General features: G+C 53.4%; 1 long non-coding RNA gene and 1 other non-coding gene across 2 annotated transcripts; both read left to right on the top strand.

Annotated features, from left to right (window-relative positions):
• The first annotated feature begins 2245 nt into the window (after nucleotides 1-2245).
• Nucleotides 2246-5704, top strand: LOC134474985 (uncharacterized). Its single transcript, XR_010045964.1, has 2 exons — nucleotides 2246-2389; nucleotides 5114-5704. It is a non-coding gene; the product is annotated as an uncharacterized LOC134474985 (long non-coding RNA).
• On the top strand, nucleotides 2568-2693 carry LOC111757749 (U6atac minor spliceosomal RNA). Its single transcript, XR_002792043.1, has one exon. It is a non-coding gene; the product is annotated as a U6atac minor spliceosomal RNA (small nuclear RNA).
• Nucleotides 5705-7352: the final 1648 nt, after the last annotated feature.

The raw sequence follows: 7352 nt of genomic DNA, 5'->3' as shown, positions 1-7352 counted from the left end.
ACTATGAGGCCGGGCCTGGGCTGTGTGGCTCTGCCTTGCTTTTCCTCACTTCCCCGGCCGGGGCCCTGGGCCTTTTCCCTCCCACAAGTTTCCCTTCCCCACCGAGGGCCCCTGCCCCAGCTGGAGGGGACGTGTGGCACTCACCCCTTCCTAGTGTCCACAGAGCCACACTCCTTTGGAACAGAAAGAGAGCAGAAACAGTTTACCAGGGAACCTGGTACGTGCCAGCACCTCCTCCCCTTCCCACGGGGCTCTCGGGGGACAGCTCTCAGGAGTGGTTGGGAAACACAGCTTGGGGGGTAAAGGACCAGGGTGCCCCTCACTGGCATTAGGATCATCAGGGTTAGCAAATAAGAACCCGGGACACACCACTCAGGGACACCTCAGACAAACATCAGTGAAGCAAGACACCTCGGGGACATCACGGCACTCAAAGCATGCTCTGACATATCTGCCATCCCCAGCACTCAGGAGGCTGACTGCCATGAGCTCAAGGCCAGCCTGGGCTATATATCGAGACCCTGTCTCAAAAAATAGAAAATAAAAAACATGTTCAGCATTCACCCTGCCATCCATCTCCCACCCTGGACTCGAGGCACAGGGGACAAGGCCAGCTCTCCCTCTAGCCTGGCACAGCCCACCACTTCAGTGGCCTCCAGTAGCTTCCTGGGACAGAGGAGAGAGAGGCTGCAGCAGGCCTCAGGCTGGAGGTCTGTGCCTGGGGAGATGAGGCCAACCTGGCCTGGTATGGATTCAATGTGCACCCGGCCCACACAGGTATGGGCACTGGGCCCAGGCTGCGGGGTCCTGGTCAGCTGCACAGAGGTGCCTGGCAGAGGTTGAGACCTCAGGAAACACAGCCACTGAAGCCACTCCTCTCAGGCCTGGTCCTGACCCCGGGGAGCTCCTCTGCCACCCACCCGCACCCTGAGCCATTGCCAAGTCCCAGGATGAGGCAACCTCCACCTCACCCTAAAGCAACACAGCTGCTGCAATGGGGGCCCCCAATGGCCCTTGGGGAGACCTAGCTGAGATCTCATCAGATGTTCATTTTAACAATACCCAGCACAAGGGTGCATCTGGAAGTCCAAAGGGCCTGACCTGTGATCCCCTGCCCAGCAAGGACAGTAACTCACAGAGCCAGGCTGTGTCCAGGGAGCCCCCAAATGCCAAGTGCCCAGACCTATGCCCAGAACACTGCAGGGGTTCTCTGAGGCAGAAGCAGCAGGAGAGGAGCTCCGGGCTGCTACCAGCCCCAGCCTGCCCATGCAGCAGGACCCTGGTGGGCAGGAATAGGTGAGAGGATGCTCATATAGGCCACCCCAGCCTCAGCACTCACAGGCGCTCAGCACCAACCAGGCCCCAGCCCCACCCTGCAACACACCGCATGCCACAGGCGGGAGACTAGGCAGGACCCAGATGACCATGAGTACAGAGGCCACAGGAGGGGTAGGTGGGACCCAGAGGACCATAATGAAGTCCAGCATCAGTGATCCAGCCGCTGGCCCTTGTGAAAGATAGCAGCACTCAGTCTAGAGCTGACCACTCTCATGGCCAGGGGAGTGTGCTGGTATGAAGGCTACACCACATGGAGACAGGGCTGGAGCAGCCACCAGGATCAACACTGGCTCGGGGTCCCTGGTGTCATTCACACCCAGAGCTGCCAGTCCTTCCCAGGAACCAGGCCTCGAGTTGCTCCTGTTTGTGGGACGCATGCATAAACCTGTGATGCATGGATACAGGTGTGCATATGTGAGTGCACCTACACCCACGTGCATACATGTGCAGACATGGGCCCTCTGCATATACACGCGCATGAACATTTATGAGCCTGCATGTGTGTGCATGGGGAGACATGCATACACACAAGCATATGCCCCACACACACATACTCAAGTATTTTTACCAACATGGGTGCGGCTGCCACCTGCTCTGGCTTACTGGAAGGCACCAGGTCAGGGGCAGGGCTGCAAAGCCGTACTGTCCTTCCAGCCTCGGGTAGATGACGCGCAGACCCCAGGCCGGCAGCTGGGATTCGAACCACAGACGCAACTGAGCTAAGCGCAGAGCGGGAGGAAACGCAGAGCATGCGCAGACGGCGCCCATGGGTCCCCGCCTCTCGGCACCCACAGTTCCCCGCGTGCGGCTGCATCCGGAAGTCCGTGGAGGGATCGGCGGACGCTGATGCTGATTCGTTACCAGCCACTTCCACTTCCGCTGACAGTTCCGTTCCTCTGCCCGCCAAGCGCCTGACGTGTCCCTGTGGGAAGTGCGCGCCCGCCCTGTTTTGTTTCCGGGGGAATCCGCTCTCGGAGGGACGCTCGGGACTGTGAATGTTCTCTTTCGCCTCTGATTGGCTGGTTTTGTGAATTCATTATCGCTCAAAACGGTAATTTACTCCTTACACGTTCAGATTAACAAAGATGAACAACTGTTAATTATGCTGCGTTCTGTCTTGTGGGCTACCTCGCTCAGTGTGTCCTATAGCCAGGGAACGGAAAGTCGTCATTACTGCAAAGTGTAGGCGAGATGCGGCCTATAAATAACGCGCGCATAGACTACAAAGTGTGTTGTATGAAAGGAGAGAAGGTTAGCACTCCCCTTGACAAGGATGGAAGAGGCCCTTGGGCCTAACAACACGCATACGGTTAAGGCATTGCCACCTACTTCGTGGCATCTAACCACTGTTTTTTTTTTTTTTTGGGGGGGGGGGGGGTGTGAGTGTGTGCACCCCTGCAGGACCAGCAGAAAAGCGCAGCCTGGGCCTGTATGGCCCAGGACAACTCAGGCCAATGTGCAGTGGCTGGCGGGCTCAGTTCAGTCCTGCGGAGGTCTGGAGTAGATCCCGGGTGCCAAGGGCCCCACCTGGCAGGGCGCGAGTCATCCTCAGGCCCCAGACCTGCACAGGACACGGTCCCAGTGTTCCCCAGCTTGTGCTAACAAACCCGACCTTGCAGCGGGCAGTGTGGGAGCCGCTTTACTGAGGGTGCGACTGTGCCCCCAGCAATCGGCCTCCACTGCAGTGCGGCAGGTGGTCACTGCTGGGCCCTGGGCATCTGCTGCCCCTTCTAGCAATGGTACCTGATTCTACAGATTCTCGGAGGCCGCGAAGGAGACGAGTGGGTCCCGCTGTGACGCTAGTCACACTGGCGGGGGATTTAGCTCACTGGCATAAGTGCCTGCCTTGCAAGCGTGTAGTCATGAATTCAATCCCTTGTACCAATAAAAAAAAAAAAAATTTAAAAAAAAGCTAGTCACACTGTGTTATGATTGATATTGTGGCAACCAGAAGTTTAGAAGTTTAACTGAAACTCCTCAGGGAGCCTGGGCTCTTTGTAAATATCCTGCAGGAGAGCAAGGAGATTTGAGTGCTGCACCTGCACAGCAGGGTGGGGAGTGTGGGCACTGTGTACAGTATAAGATAGGGGAAGAGACCTGCTCTGGCTGCTGCCTTGAAGTTGCCCCTGTGCCATGCCACCCTGCCTTGGAGCCAGCTGAGTGGAGTCAGCTCCACAAACTAAGAAATAAACTCTTCCTTCCTTCATGTGTGTGTCCGGTCGGCTGTTTTGTCCCAGCAAGGAGACAAAAATAATCAAGACAGAATTTGGTACCAGTGGAAGTGGGTTGTTGCTGTGACTGTACCTGACCATGTGGTTCAACAGCCTTTGGGAATGGCTTGTGGGAAGAGTTTGGAAAGGTTTGGAGATGTCACCTGAATATATAAAGCTGGAAAGCCTTAGGCTGTTCTGCATGGGAGATTCTGGTCAGAGCTCAGGAGACCAGAAGCCCAACAGAAAGCCTGCTGGTGAAGGCCGGGCTTGGGAGTTTTTTGCTGGAAAGAAAAACTCCAGACAACATGTGCTATGGCTTAGCAGAAAGTTTGTCTGCATTTTGCTTGTGTCCAGAAACTTTGGCTGAGACTGAGATTAAGGTTGGTAGACTAATCTGGCAGAAGAAATTTCAGAGCAGTCCAGTGCTGAGGCAGTGGCATGGCTACTGCTGGGGAGTTTTAGCCAGGTTTATGTTGCAAATCAAGAGCATAGAGCCCAGCAGGATTATTTAAAATACTGTGAGTTTGGCCAGAAAGGAGGCTCCAGTGAAGCTGTGGGCTACAGAGATGGAGCTGAGAAAAACCTCAATTGCAGAGAAGAAACAGAAGGCACCACAGAAAACAGCAAGTCTCGAACCTTTGCAGCCTCCAAACTGCAAAGTGGAAGACTTTGCTTGGAGGAGAAAGCCTCAGAATACCAGGTTCCAGAATGGCAGTGGAGGTTCCAGAATGGAGACAGCATAGAGAACCTGTTCCTCACAATCAGATTCAGAGAGCCCAGCCATCCAGGCACTCGACCCCTAAGCCAAGAGACAGGAAGCCTGGCTACTGCTCCAGCTGGTAGCAGACCTTGGCACTATCTATGTGGTGCTGGTTTTAGGTGCATACGGAATGCAAGGGTTAGAGCTGTGGATTTAGCTCAGTGGCATAAGCACCTGCCTGCAAAGTACAAGGCTGTAAATTCGATCCCCAGGACCCCCCCCCCAAGAAGAGTGCAAGGGTTCTGAGATTAAAAAGACTTCTACCAGAGAGGGAGATTTAGCTCAGCGGCATAAGCGCCTGCCTTGTAAGCAGGTAGTCATGAGTTCGATCCTCAGTACCGACAAAAAGGAAAAAGATCCAAAAAAAAAAAAAAAAACTTCTACCCAGATTTCAGAAGCCCTGGGAGTCCATGCAGTGTGCCTTTGAGAGGGCAGTGTGTTGAGAGGACAATGTGTGAAGCCAAAGGTGCAGTGGAGACCCCAGAAATTTAGAAAAGCCAGGAGCATGGACCATCTAAGGAAAGCTGCAAGGAGGGAGCAAAGCCAGCCCTCGAGAAGCTGTGGGACCAGTAACCACCAGAAGTGCTGTGGGGTAGAGTCACACAAGCCCTTTGGAGCTCACCGTTCACAGATGGCTTCAAACGCTGGACTTGCAACTACAGGACTTAATGTTTGCCTTGCTAGGTTTTGTGCTTGCTTTGGTTCCAGTGCTTTGTATCCCCATTTGTGTTTTTTGGAATGGGAAAGCCTATCTGGTGCCACTGAATGTTGGCAGTGTTTAACTTTGTTTTCATTTGTACAGGAGCTGCAGCTAAGCATCTGCCTTGGGACTCAACAGCAGTGCTGAAACAGGACTTTGGCAACTCTTGCAGCTGGACTAAATGCCTTTTGCATAAAGGGATGTGCATGAGTCTTGGGGGCCCAAGGACAAAATGTTATGTTTCTAATGTAACACAATGTTCAGACTTTAAGGATAGTTAAGTTGCAAAATGTTAAGAATAAGCAGGCCTTTGTATCTGGAGGCTGGTTTAAAGAAATGTCTGGTTGCCAAGTTGACAAGGGGTCTATGATTGATACATTGTATCAACTTGAGAAGTTTAAAAGTTTAATCCATAGGCTCAGCAGGGAGCCAGGGCTCTTACTTTGTAAATATCACCTTGTACAAAGGAGGCAAGATTTTGTGAGTGCTACACCCTTGCTGGGGCAGCAGAGGAGTGCTGGGGCAGCAGAGGAGTGCCGGGACCTGCCTATAGTACAAGTTAGAAGAGACCTGTTCCTTTTGCTCTGGATGCTGCCTTTAAGTGCTGCACCGTGCAGTGCCACCCTGCTTTGGAGCCAGCTGAGTAAGGACTGAAACCTCCACAAACTAATAAATAAATCTTCTCTTCCTTCATTTTGAGTGGCAGGTGTTTTGTCCCAGCAACAAGAAAAAAGTAAACAAGACACATGGCACACAGCCCCCTCCTGCCCAGCAGGCTGTCAGGGCCCCGGAGCAGGATGAGCAGGGCGACCTGGAGCCCGCCCTTCTCAGACCTCAGCTCACACTTCCAGCGGTGGAGACGGAAACCCTGCAAGTCTCCCCCTGTGCTCACCTCCCAGCATGTGCATGGCAGCACACATGCTTGTGAACATGCCAAGCTGGTGTGTGCCCAAGTGTCACTGGAATGTGTACATGCACACATACTTTTTTTAAATGAAGAGCTGGAAAACCTGAGTATCAGCTCTTCGATCAGATTTTGGGGAGGGGGAGCAGTACCAAAATTAAACTCAGAATCTCACACTTAGCAGGCAGGCAGGCAGGCCCTGCACCACAAGCTAAATTCCCCAGCCCAACGTTTTCCTTCTTCAGGTACTGGGGCTTGAACCCAGGGCCTACAATGAGCTACATCCTCAGCCCTTTTTATTGAGACTGGGTCTTGCTAAATTGTGCAGGATGGGCTCCTGCCTCAGCTTCCCAAGCACTGGGATTACAGTGCTGTACCACTTTGCCAGGCCTGATTAAAGAACCCTAGTGACACTTCTTTTGGGATCGGGGATTGAACTCATGACCTCGCACTTGCTAAGGAGGCGCTGTGCTACTGAGCTCTACCCCACCCTCCAGTTAAGCTTCTGGAGAAACAGCCCCTGCAGACACCATGCATCCCGTTCACAAGGATAAACATCTGGAAATGACCCAGTGTCCAGGTTCGAGGGGAACAAGGTGTGTGCAGCTTCCGAAGCAGACATGGGGACACAGAGCTCCACTTCTGTCAAAAGCCTGTGTACGTTTTCCATGACGCTGGGGAGAAGCCAGGTCTCCCACCAGCCAGGCAGTGGAGTGGCCTGAACTGTTCCTGGGGGCAGTGGCTGTAGGGACCTGGAGCTCACCATCTGTGCCAAATGTATGGCATTTATGGAGTATTTTAAAGCCCAGGGGCTCCAGGCTAGCCTTGAGCTTGCAGTGATCCTCCTGCTTCAGCCTTTCCCCAGTGCTGAGATCCCAGGTGTGCATCCCTGCACCCAGCTTCACAAATAAAAGAACCCAGGGGCTCTCACGCCCTGCCCAAATGAGCACTCTGGGCACCCCACACAGCCTGAGATAACGCCCAGTAACAGGCAGTAACAGTGTTTGGAGTTGGGGGATGCTGACCACATCAGCCCTCCTGAAGGTGAACAGGACTGAGGGCCATAGTCAAGGCCACCATCTGGGAAGAGCAGACGGAACCTACAGGACAGCAGCACATTTGTGCCAATACCACCTCCCTGTAGGGCCTGGACATGGCACCAGTGCACTGGGCCTTCAGGGACTTAAATGGTCCCACACCCTTCTCCATGCACCTCAGCTACAATGAGAATGGCTCAAAGAGCTCAGTATTAAAAACATCACATCTGCTGGAAGACACAGTAGCTAAACTAAAGACAATGGTGCAGGCAGACTATGAACAAAACCCCAACTTCCCGGAACTAACACAAAGAACCAGCTGCTGGGATCCCACCCTACTGAAAAGCTTTTGCACAGTAAGAGAAACCACCAACACAGTAAAGAGGTAACCCACAATGTG

This window comes from Cavia porcellus, unplaced genomic scaffold (assembly GCF_034190915.1).
Source record: "Cavia porcellus strain 051 isolate PalLab524CR breed Dunkin Hartley unplaced genomic scaffold, mCavPor4.1 scaffold_49, whole genome shotgun sequence".
Lineage (NCBI taxonomy): Eukaryota > Metazoa > Chordata > Mammalia > Rodentia > Caviidae > Cavia > Cavia porcellus.
Note: the sequence above shows the minus strand (reverse complement) of the source record. Positions and strands in the feature narration are given on the sequence as shown.